The sequence below is a fragment of the Enhydra lutris genome, unplaced genomic scaffold (genome assembly GCF_002288905.1).
Source record: "Enhydra lutris kenyoni isolate GAN:26980312 unplaced genomic scaffold, ASM228890v2 scaffoldscaffold6, whole genome shotgun sequence".
Taxonomy (NCBI): domain Eukaryota; kingdom Metazoa; phylum Chordata; class Mammalia; order Carnivora; family Mustelidae; genus Enhydra; species Enhydra lutris.
In genome coordinates, this window is record NW_019154090.1 from 22,646,949 (window position 1) to 22,663,310 (window position 16,362).

Sequence of the window (16,362 nt, forward strand, 5' to 3'; positions counted from 1 at the left end):
ACACAGGGACGCTGGCCTCCATAAACCAGACCATCCCCAGGGGTAGGCCAGCACCAGGGAAAGAGACCACCCAGAAGGCTGAAAGCCTGGCCAAGTCACTAGGTGGCTTTCCTTCTCTGAACCTCACCATTGTCACCACGCCTTGTGAGACAGTCACTCTCCTGATGCCCATTTCGCAGCTAAGGAGATGGACTCAAGCAGGGGCAGAGGGGAGCCTGCTTTGAACCCAGGCCACCTCATTCCACAGCCTTACCCTGGCCCCCTCCTAGCGTGAACAAGGGCCAGATTGAGGACGGGCCGGAACAGTCCCTGAACCCAAGGAACCGGTTCAGCAGACCTGAGGGGCGTCAAAAACAGCCTGTCCTTCCAGTCTGTGGATGCTGGGCTTTCCAGCAGCAGAAGCCTGAAGGGGCCCACAGCCCTTGACCCAGAATGCCCCTCCTGGCAGCCCACCCGAACAGGCATCACCTAAAATATGGAAAAAGCACCTCATGCAATGTTCACCGCAGTGTCATTCGTAAGAGCAAAGAGGGGAAGCAACGCCAATGGCCAGCAACAGGGGAGGGGGGAGGGGATCTTGTCTCTGATGGGATTCTCTGTAGCAACACAGACTTTCTGCAGACACGGCTGAGTGAAACCCGCAGGACAGCCCCAAAGATGCACCAGGAGGCCTACGGCTACCTAAGAAAGGGGCAAAGGGGAAAGGTTGGAAGGAAACACACCCAACTCCCAACAATACAAGGGAGTCACTTTTTCCCTCTTCCTGTTTTTTAAAATCTCTCTACTGTGCTGTTACTTTTCATAATTTAAAAAAGAAAGTTTTCTCTAGGGGCGCCTGGGTAGTTCAGTCAGTTAAGGATCTGCCTTCGGCTCGGGTCATGATCTCAGGGCCCCGGGATCGAGTTCAGCATTGGGCTCCTTGCTTAGTGGGGAGTCTGCTTCTCCCCCTGCCCCTCACCCCACTCATGCGCGCTCTCTCTCTCTAAAATAAATAAAATCTTTTAAAAAATAATAATAAAAAGGAAAGTTTTCTTAAAACAACAACAACAACAACAATAATAACCCTGATGGAGCCCTGAGGAACCCCCACCCAGAGATGTCGATGAGAGAAGGGGGAACAGGTGAATGAGTGTTGGCCAGAGACGTAGTAACAAAGCTGGAAGGAAGGGTGTGGTGTGGCGGAGACAGAGGAAAGACAGAGAAGAGGGGATCCCTTGGTCTGCGAGGCGCGGTGCCCAGTGCCGGCCCCTATGCCCCCAACTGCATTCACCAGGCAAGCTGGGTGCCAAGAAAGCTCTAGTCATTGATGCCCCACGTTCCCCACTGAGGAGTCTCCAAATGCTCCCACCACAACCGGTGTCCCCAGAAACGGCATTTCCAATGCAAACCAGGCACCAGGAGAAGCAATGATGTGCCACACCCATGGCCATGCATTCCCATCCCAGCCCAAGCAGAACAGAGGAGGCCTCAGAGAAGAACCTGGTCAGGATTTTCCTGGCCCATAACGACTCACCAATTCTACCACCAGTGTTTCCACAGGGACCCACATTCCACACATGCATACGTGTGTGCGTGCGCACGCGTGCACACACACACACACACACACTCATACACACATACTCTCTCCGTGGGCCCTTCCTCAGCCTCTTGGAGGCATGTCCCTTGGATTCTGAGCCTCCTAAGCAGACACATAAGCAGGCCTGACTCACATACCTGTTCACACGTATTCCCCTACCCACCCGCCCATACCACCAGCCCACTTTCTTCTCCTGAAAACCCCCCTCCTCCCTCTCTCTACGCACCTCATCACGGCCCTCAGGTCAACCTGAGCCCAGGAGGGAAGGTCCCCCATCAATTCATGTCCGACTTCATTGGGCCATCTCTGCCTCCCACCACACACGCACGGCAGGCAGCGGCCAAGCCGGAGCTGTGGCTCCTACAGCTCAGAGGGGGAGGGAGGCTGGGTCACAGAGCTAAAAGCTAAACCGGGCTCTGAAGGCCAGTGACCCAAGAAACCACCTCTGACCCTCAATCTAGTGAGCCAGCAAGGAGCAGGGCTGAGTCACTACCAGATGGCCCCCAGGACACCCCCATTCTAAGGAAACTGGCATCCCTTCCGGCTGCCCACAGCCCAGATGTAGGGGCCGTCCTCCCAGTCAGCCTGCGGTAATGAGCGTGGCCGGGCCAGCACAAGGCCAGGACCAATTAGGCCACCCCCTTTCCTGCCAGTGAGCTCAGCCTCTTTACTTTGCTCTGATTTCAGCTCATCTGAAACATCCTCATTTGAGGTCCCTGGAGGATCTTAAAAGTGTTATTCAAACATTAGCTCTGACACACGGCCTCCCCCACTCAGACATCACCCGCCCAAGGCAACGCTCTTCTCTCCCTGCTGCTCGGCGCTGCCAGGAACGAGCAGCTTCTATGGTCAGTCCCAGCAAGCCCTCCGATCCAGACCCGCCCCAGCTCCCTGCATTTCTAGGGGAGAGACTGGGGCTGGGAGAATGTGGGGCCCTGTATGACGTGTGTGGCAGACATGTCATTTTGTTCAACCTCTGTAAGAGCCCCCCCCCCCCAGGTGGCATTAGGAGTCCTGTGCCACGGAGGCCGGAAATGAGCTGAAAAGTCCTGCCAAGGTCACCTAGCCAACACGTGGCTGAGTTAGGCCCCGAACCCAGGACTGCTGAGCGCCAGGGCTCCCCCAATGGCCTCACCCAGCCTGGCGGTCCCCGTTCTGCCCGTTGCCCAGCCCCTCCATGAGCAGCGATGAGGCAGTCATCACGGGCCACCCTCGGCCTGTTTACACTGAACCTGGGTCCCGGTAGAAGGAATGATGTGAGAAGGGATGCAGGATTTGGGGCTTCTTGAAGCTGGAGAGAACACACATTTCCCAGGAGGAAAAACAAACAAAACAAAACAATGCTAAGAGCTGTTTGCCACTCGCTATTCTGTCCTGCATCTAACCTGAGCCCCTACAAGCGACAACACGGTCAGAGGCTAGATGGGAGTGTGAAAGGTCGAAAAGAAGGGGATGTGGGCTGTGGTCAGGGAATTCAGAACTGGAAGGACCAGAAGTCCAGCCCAATGCCTTTGTTTTTACATGTAGGGAAACTGAGGCCCAGGGAGGGGAAGGGGCCCAGCTAAGGCCAGGAGAGAGTCTGTGGCTGTGCCAGGATCCAAATGCAAGTCTTCTGACTCTTAGGTTAGCCTTCCTGGACCTGCAGCATGAAGGGCCTGGGGCAGATGCTGCCTGGGATAAATGAATGAGTGAATGAACAAGGGGACCCATCATCTCTACAGCTGAGGGAGTGGAGCACAGAAGGCTAAGGGGCGCTTCCATGGGGACCCCTGCCTCGCTCTGGTTTTCTCACCCCATGAAAGATTCAGGCAGGAGGAAGGCCCCTCCATTCACCAAAGCTCCAGCTCCACCAGGGGCCAATCACAGCCCTGGAAGGAGGCAGAAACTTTGGTTCCCCTGGCAACGCAGACAAAGGCCTCTCCTCGGCACCACAATCAGCTGGAGTAGGGACGTGGACCGCCTTCCCCCCATCTAGAGAGGGTTCTCTTCTCTTCTCATAAGGAAGGAATCCCCCCCAATCCTTCAGTGCGCACTCCCAGCCTCCAGCTATGCCCCTGGGCCCATCTCACATTGGAAGGGTGGGGACGATGGGCTTCTGAGTCGGGGCCTTCAGACAGTAGTTGAGTCCTGCTCAGTGTGCGGGTATGTACTGTGACCAGGTGTGTGCCTCGGAGCTGGGACAGGGGCCCGCGTGGATGTGCGTCACTTCTGCACCCCCACACTCCTCAGGGAGGCAGTGCCACTGGAGAGCCACGAACAGCCTGGAAGAGGAGGACTGGCGCCTGGCCCAGGCCCAGCTCTGCCATTAATTCACAACTGGACCCAAGCAGTCTCATCTGCTTTCCCATGGGTCTCCTTTTCCCCATCTATAAAGTGCGAGATCTAAGATCTGCGGAACAACAGCCCCCAATCCACACTTACCAACGAGCTTACTTTTTGAAAGGTTGCTGAGCCCAGTCAAGGGCCTTGGAATACACATGTCCCACTAACTGGAATTGCCTCTTTCCACACACTTTGAGGAAAAGGAAGAAAATCACAAGAAAACTGACAGACCCTGGAAAACAGCTTCCAAACAACATCCCCGGCTTTGGCACCTACAGGCCAGGCTGTCCCCTTCCTCGCTGGGTCCCTAGCCCCACAGGAAGGAGGTGGGCACAGCATCCAAGTGAACTCTTTTATCGCTAGGGGACGGGTCCTTCACTCAGAGATTCCAGAAAGATTTTCCACGCGGAGAGTCAGAACGAAAAAAAAAAGTTCCTTAGAAAGCTCCTCAATTCCAGAGAAGTCAAACTATTCACATCAAAACCCACATGCATTCCCCATGCGTTTAGCTCTGTAATCCCTCAGTCACCCTATGGAGAAACCCTGCAGCCATCCAGGACAGGTTGCCTTCCCTCCCCTGCCCCCCACCACCCAACTCCAGGCTCCCACCGTGATCTGGTCCTTCTCCACTTCGTGCCTGAGTGTCGCAGCCCACCCCACCCACAGCCTGCCCACTGGTCTCCCGCCTCCAGCCTAGCCCCTGCAACCCACCCTCCCACTGCCAGAAATCAGATCACCCCATTCCCAACCTAACACCCTGCAGTGGCCCTCATGGTCCCCCTGGTCAAATTCCAGCTCCTGGCCCAGTATACACGCGCTCAGGAGCGGGGCCTGCCCAGGCTCCACTTTCCTTTCCTGCCATCCCAACAGGGAGAGCAACCTCCAGCCACTCTGGGGCGCCCTCCCGTTTCATGCCTCTGCACCTTCTTCTTGGCACTGGGGATTCCTGCCGCCTCCGACGCCCTTTCTGAAGCCCCCACTGCAGAGTGCAGGGAACAGCTCCCCATTCGGAGGGCTCAGTATGTGCCAGGCCCTTTGCGAAGCCCTGTGCATTCACTGCTTCCTTTACTGTCACCAAGACCCCAGGAGGCCTGTGCTAAAGACAGCCTGTTCACAGCTGAAGAAACAGAATCAGACCCGTGAACGGGAAAGGCAGAAGTCACGTGGCTGATAAGGGGCGGAGCCACGATAGAGGTCCCAGCCTCTGCCTCTTAGGTGTCCCGCTGACCCCCCAGAGACAGTGCAGTGGCGGGCAATGTGGGATCAAAACCCACAGCATGTTCCCGACAGCACCGCTCAGGTGTGGGCCTCTGGGGTGAATCTGCTTCAGAGAGTGCCCCCAGAGAGGCCCCAGCCTGTCCAGCGTGCGCCCCCAGCTCCTGCCCCTCGCCCCTCGTGCTCCCTGCTGCCAGTGCAGAGGAGTTCTGCAAGCACACATGGTGTCTGAGTGCACATGGCAGAAGGACAGCTCTAAGTTACAATTAGTGACCTAGCAAAGACTCCCACCAACGTCTTTCAGGAAGTATAGCATCAGGGACTGCCAGGACCTGGTACCAGTTCACCTTCTCAACCTTGCCCACCATAGCCCTTGCCCCCATGCATACCTGCTAGCCACAACACACTGGGGCGGGGGGTGGGGGAGTGGGGGGGTATTCCCCATCCATGTCGCATCACACTGAAAGCTGCTGTTTATTGAGCATCTACTAAGGGCCGTGCCCTAAGCCAGGCACTCAACTAACACTCTGTGTCTCTGCAACTTACTCATTCATTTATTCATCCAACAAATCCTTCTTGAGCACCTACTGTGTGCTATGCAATGCCAGTCAGGAGTGAACATGACATTGCAAATAAAACACAAGTGGTTACACATTGTGATAAGTGTAATGAGGAGCCAAAAGGCAAATCAGAGAGCAGTCCAGTGGGGCAGGGCAGGGAGGTGTCTAAGAAAGCTGTGTTGTAAAGAAAGACCCAAGGCTACCAAGAGCCACAGAAAGAAAGCTCTAAGCGGAAGGAACAGCAGGTGTAAATGTCCTGGGGTAGGGAAGACTTTGTTCCATGGAGAGAAAACTCCTGGCACTGAACTAAATGACCAGCAGGGAGCTGACTAGAGGGGGAAGCAGGGACCAGCTTATTCAGGGCCCTGCAGGCCACGGTAAGGAGTTGAGTTTATTCTGAGTGCAGAGGAAAGACATTGAGTGACAAGGTCTGATCCGTTTTACAAACATCACTTGGGCTGCCACTTGGAAAGACGACTTGGGAATATAAATAATGTATGTAACTTACGCAAAGTAACTGGCATTGTGCTGCCTCAATTCCCTCTCCTTCTCTCTCTACCCCATCCCAGGCTGCAAATGTTTTCTTGAGCTTCTATTCCTTCTCCTGATCTGTACATTGTCAGAATCTGAATTTTCTGAGGACATACGATCTATATACTTTAGACCATCAGAGGTGGTCCAGCAAGGTGTCTAAGAGGGGGGCTGTGGCAGTGGAAGGCAGAGCGCCCTCCCTTTTCCCCTGAACTAGACCCTGGGTTGATCTGCAAGTCAGGAGGAAGCAGAGGCAGCAAATGTTGAGGCTTCCTCCTGGGTTCTCGTTCTCCCCACCTTACAGTGGAGCAGCTCAGAAAGCCTGGTTCTCAGGCACTGCAGCGCTCAGGGTAAGGGCGAGGGGACTACAGTAAGCCCAGCCCTAGGTACACACTCTGTTTCGGCTGAATCCAGACAAGGGCTGGCCCAAATACAGACAGAAAACCCCTCTAATGGATGCTTGCTAGGACGTTAGCTGAGCCCGTCACCACTCCCAGGAAGCAAGCAAGGGTCATGGCCCTGGTTTTACTGGTTCAGACCCTGAAGCACAGGGTGTGCTATAACTGGCCCAGGGCTGGAGAGAAAATGGCTGGGCTCTAACTGGAATCAGGATGTGGCTGCTTGTGGCTTGAAGAGCCCAAAGCCCCACTGGACAGATGAAAACACTGAGGTCCAATAAGGGGTTTGCCCTCAGTCACATGCTGACGAGGCGTCCCAGGGCTCTGCTTTCCAGTTCCCTGTGCAGCTTCCCTGAGAAAGGTGGGAAAGAGGACAGAGGGGAGGCTGGAATTGGAGAGGGGGTCAAGGACAGGGCAGCACTGCCTCCTCCCACCTGCCCCGCCTGAGCTCCCAGACTTCTCACAGCTCATGGGTGTGGCAAAACCTGATAGACCAGTCCCCATGCCAGGGCCAAGTGGCAGAGCCCTGAGCTACAGAGCCTCAGGGAGGTAGGCTGAGACACCAGGAGCTGGGGGGCAGGGCGGACCCAAACAGGCTCCTCTCAGCCTGCCAGCCAGGCTGCACGGGCACTGCCACAGGGCCAGGACGGGGGCTCCTGGACGAACCACTCCACCTGGAATCAGGCACCAGGCATCCTGTCCCCAGCTGGCACAAGGGCCTGCCCTCTGCGTCCCTTCCTCCTCTGGAAACAACATGTCAGCTGTCAGCGCCACTAGGGCAAGAGATCTAGGAACTTACTCGAGAGACAGAGCAGGAAGCAGGGAAACGTGACAAAAATGATACCCAGACACTTGTCCCCTCCTAACCACAGATACCAGGATGAGGTCCTGCCACCCTATGACCTGCCAAGTACACACAGGCTCTACCCTTTGTCCAAGGCCCAGGGACCAGCTAAGCACAAAATGTGCCTGTAGGTGGAGGGGCTCAGGTCAGCCGTGTTCTCACAGAGCTTTGTGACCCTCAGTGTAGACGCAGGAAAACTTGCCCTTCTCAGGCTTCGGTTTCACCAGCCTTCCTGTGGAGGGGCTAGGTCAGCTCTGTAGTATCAGGAGTCCTTGAAGTTTCACTCTCACCCCATCTCCACCCCGCCTCTCACCACCTCCTGCCCAAGGGAGAGTATCAGAGTGTACATCCCCCTGTGTGCACAGCCCATGCAAGACAGGGCTGGCCTCTGGGTCAGGGGCCACCTTGCTGGAAGGTTCTGTCAGCACTAAAGCCAGCCCAGGGAAGCAGGGCCTACATATAGGACAGTGGGCAGCTCCTCGGGCTGACTGTGTGGGAGCTGATGATCCTACCAGCGTTTTCCTGGTGCTCACAGACCCATTCAGAAACGTTCCCAAGGCCTGCGAGACCCAGGAGCCAATGGGTACGCAAGAAGGGACCTAAGCATCAGCCTGGGCTCCTGTGAGAACAGAATAGGAGTCAGGCAGGTGCCCCACAAACATCAGGGAGTATTCTCGTATCTCAGCCAATCCCCTTCTTTGGTAGATCGAAGGAAAAGCCCCAGGGAGGGGCAGGGACTGCCCTAAGATCACACAGCAAAGCCCAGCAGAGATGGACCCACCGCCGAGAACTGAGCCCCAGCCCGGGACTCTGAGCACAGGCTGCCTCCCACAACAGAGACATTTTTCCAAATTCAAAATCATGCACCCTCCACCCTCACCACCCCCTGGGAACTTCCAGACACTGATAAGAAGTCTGCTGTTCAACACCGATCGTGCATTTGCCTGCTGTGTTCACCTCTGCATCCTGGCAGGTGGGACAGTGCCAAGGGGATGGCAGGGACTCAGTGAAAACTGTGTGACTCAATCAAGACTCACTGGTGGCAAAACCCGCCTCTCGGCCCAAGCACTGGGGGGCGGGGGGGAGAGCAGGCAACGGTAGAGAGGAAAGACGAGTCTGGTTTTTGGGGGCTCAGGATGCAGACAGGCCGTGCGGAAAAGGAAGGGACACTGTTGGCACAGAGCACTAGAAATCCTGGGCCCAAAGGTGAGAAACAGGTTGCCCGCCACTCGCATCACAAGCCTGTGTGTGTGTGTTTCTGTGACTTGACAAGGCCACTGAGCCACTCGGTCATTTATTCGGTCACTCGCCCACCCTGCAAAAGTTATGGCGTGACAATCAGGGTGAGCAGCAGTGGCCCTCTGCTTCCCTGCCTGTGCCGCCAGGCCCAAAGCCTGGCCCCTGCCGCACCTCGGGCCCGGAGTTGAGCTCCTGAACACCAAGGCTGAAGTCGCGGCAAGCCACTCGCCTCTCTTGAGACCCACAGCTGCATTTGTACAATGAAGACAGTGACTGCCTTCCTGCCTCCATTCAGGGAGGCTCTGAAGGCCGCATACAGTGACGGACGTGAACGTGCTTTGTAAACTGTAAAGTGCCAAAAAGTAGAGAGAAGGAGAATGATAACACTGCCATTAGTAGCCTAGCTGGCCCCACAAAGCCATCTCTAAAGGTCAGCTGTCATCATCTCTATAGGTATCGAGGACACGGTAACACCCCCAGCGGGCCAGGCACAGTGCTAGACACGCAGCCTGCATTCTCTTGTCTGGGCTCCCTAACCCCCTAAGGAAGCACTCCTGCCGTCTCCATTTTACAGACGGTAAAACTAAGGCAGAGAGAAATGAGATGTTTCGTTCGCGTTCACACAGGAGGGGCAGAGCAGCGGTCTCTGTTCACGTGTGTCTGACTGTGGCGCTCAGGCTTCTTTCAGCTTCATTCTACGCCCATGTGGGAGTGCGTCCCCTGGTTTAAAGCGACTCCCCATCTGCCAAAGCCTGAGGTGGCCCCAGAGGGCTGGGGTCACTGCACTGACCTTGGTAGTAGTAACCCTGAAGGTCGATAGGACTGGCTAATTTTGTTGTCCTTGCTTCAAAAAGGGGGCAACTGAGTCCCCAGGAAAACTTGGCAACCACATGACTCAATTCACTGGCCGCAGAAGACCAGAAAGTCAAAGGACTGTAGAGAGCGGATCCGGACAGGGAAACGGAGGCGCAGAGAAGGAGAGGGACCTGCCCAGGTCATTTGTCCAGACCTTTCCTGAGACCTTTCCAGGAACACGCATATGAAGACGGCAGTGTTTGCTATTCTAGCTTTACAACGCTGTCCCTCGCCTGGGCAGCCGGCTCCCCGCTCTGCACCCGGGGCTGGTGGCTACTGGCAACGGACGCCAGTCACTTTCCTAGTCTGAGTCTTTGGTTCCCCAGACACAAAACGAGAAACTAACCTTGGTCGGCAACAAGTTCAAGAGGCCAACACCATGTCCATAAGGCCCAGGAGGCCCGTCTCAGAGAGTCTGCGCCCTGCTGCCCCAACTTCAGGGAGGTCTAGAGGTAAAGAACATGCCAGGACTACACAGAGGTGTGCAACTACCACCACTGTCCATGGTGGAATCCCAGTTATTCTTACCAAGCACTGAGCTGCAGCTCCCCATACCCCTCAGGAACCCAGGGCTCCCCCTGGTTTGGGCCAGATACCACTTTTCTAGAAAGCCCAGGGTGCCCTTAGCAAGAATTTCTCTGGGGCAGAAATGGAGCGATAAGTAAACACTTAGTGGACACTGTGTTCCACTTAGTGAAACAAAGCTGTGGATTTTCTGGGAAAAGGGCCCAACACATCCACCCAGTCTAAGCCTTTCCCCCTGCCCCCCCTTGCCTCTCTAGCTGTCCTGCACACAACCATTGTGCTGACCCCAGCCTCAGTTTCCCCATCCACTCCGTGGGCCGCAGGCTGAAACATGTGCCTCCAACATCCCACACAGGGGTCCTCCCCAACAAATGGCAAATCTCATCCACCTTTTGGGAAGAGAAAGGTCAGCCTGTTAGGTCAGCCAAGACTGGCCACAGCGGTAAGTTGAGACTGGCTGGGGAACTCTCAGATCCAGAAGTGACAAGTGAAACTTTTCTACAGGCCTTAGGAGGCTTGGGAAGGTTAGAAATGGGGACATAACCCCCATACACCAGGTGGCACCAAAGACGGAGTCTCAGCGACTGTCCCAATAGCCATCAGCACTGGACAATAAGAGATCAGGATTCCTGGACATTGGTTCTCTCTTCCAGCTCTGCTTTGCCCCTCGTTAGCTGTGTGGCCTTGGAGAAGTCACTTACCTTCTCCAAGCCTCCATTAACCCACCCACAAAAGGGGGATAATTACACCTTTGCTGCTTTACCTCTCGGGTTTATAAGGGGAATTTGATGGGATGGTGAACAGAAAAGCCCTTTGTAGGAAAAATATTAGGGACTTTGATTCTAGTCCATGTGTGAGCCTGGTGATAAGGGCCAGGGGGATGAAAAACCCTCTAGTGAGAGCATTCCTCTGCCCTTCCCTACCTCTTTTTCCTCTAGAGAAATGCTAGAATCTCTCCAAGAAGGGCTGGAAAAATCCAGAGATCCCAAAGAAAATAGGGGTCACAGAAGGAATGCTGGACATCTGGGTCATGTCTGGACAACACTTATGAAGGCTGGGCCCCCCAGAGACAGCCCCTCTAGCTCTCCAAGAAGCCGCAAGCCACACAGCAATGATCTGTATCCACAAGGGGGAGGCAGGGAGGGGGGGATAGCCAGAGTCAGCATTTCAGAGCCCTGCAATCAGAGGAGGAGTGGGGAGGCAGGAGGAGTGGGGGAGAGGGCATTCTCCTTGTTGAGTCTCCCACACTTTCATCCCTCCTGTAGGAGATAATGACACAGCCACCTTCCTATGACAATGGCACCTATGTCGTTTTCCTTCTCTGAACCTTGGCTTCCTCGATGGGGTAATAAAGGCTCTGATACACTGAGTCCAGCTGAATGAATATGGCTGCCATTCTTCCGTCCTCTGAAACCAAGGAGGCTCCCAGGGCTAACAATACAATCGTTCCCCAATTTTGAGTTGCTTGAAGAAACATCTGAAGGTACTTCCAGGACAGAGCCCAGGATCTGAGGGCATTGTCTGTCTTCTGACAACGTGGATGAGATTAGCTGTGTGTGGTGAGGGAAGTGGAGAAGAGAAGGGAGCCTCTCTGTGGGCTAGAGATACAAGGTTCAGCCTCCTGCCTGGGGAGGGGAGGGGAGGGGAGGGAAATCTCACCATCGGCCAAAAGGCTGTTAGAAACCAGAAAGAAAGAAAAAGGAAGGAAGGAAAGGGAAAGAAATCATCCTGCTTCCGGGAGCTCTGTGCTATTTGGATGAGAGGCTGCCAGGGAATGGACCACAGACAGGCACTCCCCCACCCTTCACCACCTGGAGGAAATGAATGAAGGACTGACACCTGTTGGTGCCCAGGTGCCCTTTGTCCACCGTGCACTGGGGCCTGTCCTCCTTCCATCTGGAAGAAAAGGTGAAGGAACCCAGCACCTGTGTGCAGCAGCTGGAGATAATCAAACCTCTTCACATCTCTGAAGAGAAGGGCATGGAAGGAGGGGCTCCCTCTCTGAAGCCTGAAAGACAGCTGGCCACCCTCCTCCCCCCCACTCTTTAGTTCTGGCCAAACTGAACTGCTTCTCCCTTCTGTGCCTTTCCTCAGGCAGCTCCTTCCTCCCGGAGAGCTTTCCTGCCCAAATCCAGCCCCTTCAAGGCCCAATGTCCCCTCCTCTAGGAAGCACATTTTGACTGCCATGCCTACACTGCCCCCTGCCCCCTTTCTCTGCGCTCTGTCCTCTGCTCATCAGTTGTACCTCTCCTGTCCTTCTCTGATGGCAATTTGCACTGTTGACGACGTCACAGCCGCACCTCCACACGTCTATTTCCCACCTGGGGGACACGACAACTGCCTCGGCTCCTAGCACAGGCTTTGGAGCTTGGCAGACCTGAACTCCAACACCAGGTTTTGCCACTGATTAGCTTTCTGCACACGGGAAAGTCACTTACCTGACTGAGCCTCAGTTTCCTCTGGAAGATGGGCACAATAACAGTACCTACCCTCTAGGGCTGTTACTGTAATTAAATGAGCTAAGGCACGCCAGGGATGCAGCACAGAGCTGGGCACAAAGCCAGCGCTCAGTGTTGGAGTTTGTTTGTTATGGTTCAGAGATGACTGTTCTTTCCATCGGCCACAGAGCCCTGCGCTGGATGGATGGACGGATTTCTACGGACACAAACCTGCACGCCCCCACTCGAAGCCCCTTCCTGCAGGCAGGGCGGTGGAACCTGGGAGGGGCGCCTCTGCAGGTCACAGGCTCCGGGTCATGGAGCAGCGTGCCATCGGATCTAGGATGGCCCCTGGGACGCCCAACCTGGGCACAAAAAATATGGCCACAGAGATGAGCTCTGAGGCCGGACTCCTGGTCTCCTCTCACTCAGGGTGGGACCTTCACTAACTTTGCCTCAGTTCCCCATCTATGCAGGGGGGATGGTAACAGTACCCACCCTAAAGACGTGCGTGGGTACTGTTTAATGAGGATTAAATGAACTAATGCCCCGAAAGCAACAGAACACACTCAGCATAGGGAGAGTGATTCAATAAACATGACCTATTGTTCTCATTGCTGGTCTTTGTATTACTGTCACTGAAGAGGGGCGTGACAGCCCCTTTAGGCCCACGAACGGTTCACTGTCCTATAACCCAGGACTCCACTAACACCCAGCGTGCTCTCACTGATCGGCCTTTCTGGTTACAGCCCTGTGTCCCTGTTAGCTACATGGGTAGCATATGGCCCAGGCCTGGCCACTCAGAATATCCCTCTCTGCCAGCGACAAGGACTATCCCAGTCAGAGCCCTTCCCTTGGATTGATACGTAGATCCTAGAAGAAAAATAGTTCTTTTTTTTTGTCTGGGTGGCTAAGCTGGGGCAGCGGACAGAGAGCTCCCAGTAAGAGCAGAGAGGAGAGACAGCAGGGGTAGGAGGGGAGTCCACGCAACTCCTCACCCTTCAGTTCCAGGGACCACCCCAGGATCCGTTAAGTCCCTTTTTGGTTTAAGCCACTTTAAATTGAGTGTTTGTCACTTTATTTATGAAAAACCCATGCCCAGGGTGCCTGGGTGGCTCAGTCAGTTAAGCAGCTGCCTTCAGCTCGGGTCATGATCCCAGGGTCCTGGGATCGAGCCCCGCATCAGGCTCTCTGCTCAGTGGAGCGCTGCTTCATCCTCTTCCTCTGCCTGCCTATCTACCTACTTGTGCTCTCTCTTTGTCAAGTAAATAAATAAAAAATCTTCAAAAAAAAAAAAGAAAAGGAAAAACCCATGCCCAATTATACAGGCCCTAACCTAGATCAGGTGTATGCCGGCCATAGGCAGGGCAGGGCAGGGCAAGGCAGAAGTCCGTATCAGAACTAATAGACTCCTGTTCGTTCCGGCACAATCTCTACCATCAGGGCTGCGAGGGACAGTCTACAAAGTATGTTCTCCAGAATCACCCTGACCCAGAGGTCTTCAGACATTGCTTCCCAGAGTCCTGGGAATCTGTGCCTCCCCAAACACCTGTGGAACAAAGGGCAGTGGGCAGCGCGGGGTGGGGAGGGGGAGTTGGAGGGGGAGTGTAGCAAGATTCTTGATAACTTGCTGCCAGTTCGACCACAGCAGTTTTGCTACAAAAGCTACGTACTGGGATTCTGCTGCTCTAAGAGATCTGAAATACCCTGATCTAAATGCTCTTCAGGAGAGCATGAATAAGTAGCCTTGCTGACATGTCCACCCCCAACGTACAGAAGAGAACACTGAGGCCCAGTTCCCGACTTGCAGGCCACACAGATTTCCAGTGCTTCAGGTTCCCTGTGCAAATCTATCACGTCTCGCCTTTCCTGTCTCCTCCCGTAAATGATGGTGGTTCATACCTAGAGTCTCATCTTTCTTGCTCTAACCCCTACAGAGCCGCCTGCTTCTGAGCCTGGCTCCTCGGTGGGCTTCCAGAAGCTTGAGGAACTTGTAGAATAGTGAATGAGCCAACCTCCACCTCCCTTTACCACGCCCACCCCGCCCCCTGCACCCCAGGCACACATGCACTTAGTTCTCCCTCTCCCTACCCATTTGCCCAAAAGTCAGGGAAAGACCAGCGGGGGCCCCCTCCTGGGAACTCCTAAGCCACTGCTATCCTGGCTGTGCTGGGACTGTGGACAGAGGATTCCTTGTTCCCAGCGCTTCCTGCCCAGAGATCTCCGTGGGGCCCATGTGCTGGCAGGAAAGAGCCAAATCCCTCCTTTTAACCAGAGCTAAAGGCACCCCTTACCCCCACCAACATGCTCCCAGCTCTGCTTGGCATTATTTACTCTACCTGCCTGAGCGGCTCAGTCCCACCTCCTCCCCACAGCCCCTGCTCCCTAACACACACACACACACACACACACACGCACACAGACACACACACACAACGAGCGAGTGATCCCCTAGGAGTACAGAGGTGCCTCTGATCTAATAAAAAAACAAAACCCAGAGAGTTCTGGAACAGTAACCTCACAGACCCTGACAGTCGTGCCTTACTAATAACCTTTGCGTATTACTTCATTATTTCCCAATCAGTGTAACTTCATTGGCCCAGCTCGCTCTCTGCCCTCACCCCGCCAAAGCCACAGAACCCCCAAGCTGGAAAAGGGTTTTGACACACCCTATGCCAGTGGTTTGCGAATCATCTTGTGCAGAGCCAAGGGAGGGTTCCCTGTCATTATCTGGAGGCTGCTGGGGGCTGAGGAATTCGCCGGTTAGCGTCCCCCACACCTGCCCCAACTTCAACTACTCTCCCACGCCTCTGGCCATTTTGTACCCGGAGGTTCTTTGGGGTTCCTTGGAAAAGGGGATTTCCTGCTGGACAGTGGGAGGAAACAACTCATTTATTCTCACCCCGCCTTCCCCCACTCCCCACCCTGACAGTATACAGAGGGTCCTGAGGCCGACACAAAGGAACGTAGCCGCCCACGGTCACTTAGGAGTCAGTGGCAGAACCAGAATGAAAACACCCTCTCCCGACTCTAAGGTGCACCTAGGAGTGGTTAAGCAGAATAAAACTGGGGCTGCAGGGCCAGTGGATCCAACTTCCAGGTCCAAGGCCGTCCATCAGTAGCCACGATGGCACAGACAAGCGATACAGGCAGAGCTCATGGTCCAACGCAGAGGCGCTCAATGAACGTGCATTTTAGCCCCTACCTCGAAATAAGCCAAAACCAGAGAGGACCTTCAGCACAGCCCTGCTTTTTAAACCCACTGGAAATCTGTGGCCTAGACAAACCTTCAGGCCTCCCAGCAGTAAAACATCTCCAAATACAGAGCCTGAAGGCCTTCGAAGACCCATCTGTCCACCCCGAGCATAAGAAGGGACTTGGGCTGTGCCTCTGTAACACTCACCCCTCCTCCGTCCACACCAGCTCCCCAGGAAAAAGCACGTCTGTCAGGCACCTGCAAGGAGGAAACAGCATTAGCACTTCCAAAACCAGCCGGAGTCCATGGACCCAGCAAGGAGCTGGAAACCCAGAGAGGCTGGCATTTAGCTGTCTGAGAAACCTTAGGGAAGTTGCTGAACCTGTTAAACAGAAAGGGCTGTGTGGCTCCGCAGCAGAGCAAAAGGGAAAGTAACACTTCCGAAGCTGAGGCCGCCAGCGGGGACCAGGGAGGGCCTGGGAGGCCAGGGTAAGGAGTTCAGGCTTAATTCAAACAGCAGTGGGAAATCATCGATTCGCAGGGTAGAGGACAGGCTGGAAATGGGCAAGGGTAGCTTGTGGTGTACATATTAGGGGTTCCCGGGGCCCAGACTGGGGTGGTTACAGTAGAGCTAGAAAGAAGTGGATACATTCAAGAGATCCT

The 16,362-nt window shown here is 54.8% G+C and overlaps 1 protein-coding gene across 1 annotated transcript in view; it reads right to left on the minus strand.

Annotated features, from left to right (window-relative positions):
• Window positions 1-16,050, minus strand: part of LOC111141413 (erythrocyte membrane protein band 4.1 like 1) — a 104,335-nt gene extending 88,285 nt beyond the window's left edge. Inside the window, exon 1 of the mRNA XM_022493941.1 lies at window positions 15,907-16,050. The gene's annotated coding sequence lies outside the window, so the exon portion shown is untranslated. The remainder of the gene's footprint in view (window positions 1-15,906) is intronic.
• Window positions 16,051-16,362: the final 312 nt, after the last annotated feature.